General features: G+C 49.4%; 1 protein-coding gene across 2 annotated transcripts in view; it reads right to left on the reverse strand.

Annotated features, from left to right (window-relative positions):
- The window catches only part of LOC119590766 (hemocyanin C chain-like), a 16,266-nt gene that overhangs the window by 14,504 nt on the left and 1,343 nt on the right, over positions 1-419 (reverse strand). The window lies entirely within an intron of this gene.

Here is a 419-nt window from a genome sequence, read left to right on the forward strand (position 1 = left end):
CATCCCCTCCAATGGCCCGGGAGAGATGGTTGGGGCATCGTCTTCACTCGTCCTCGAGTCTCGATTGTATCCTTAGGTTAGGCCCGGGCCCACTCATTCCCTATGGTGATTTGGCGCAGAAATTGACTAAACCATTACGCTCCCAACTCTTCTCTAACTGCAAGCCAAACAAGCTTCATTTCTCGTCATGTACACTCCATCATCTCTTTCTGTTACAGCGCACGCTCAGCTGGCAGAATGGAAAGATACAGCCTCCACAGTCTGGAAATACTAGACAGAACGACATCCTGGAAACCTAGAACCCTTGTGACGGCTTCCACACATCGGCAGGACCTGCGAGTATTCAAGGGTAGTAATTATAAAGGGCATGTCCACTGAGCCGGCCCTAAGAAAAACAGACCGTACACTAATAAAACTGT

Source organism: Penaeus monodon, chromosome 27 (assembly GCF_015228065.2).
Source record: "Penaeus monodon isolate SGIC_2016 chromosome 27, NSTDA_Pmon_1, whole genome shotgun sequence".
Taxonomy (NCBI): domain Eukaryota; kingdom Metazoa; phylum Arthropoda; class Malacostraca; order Decapoda; family Penaeidae; genus Penaeus; species Penaeus monodon.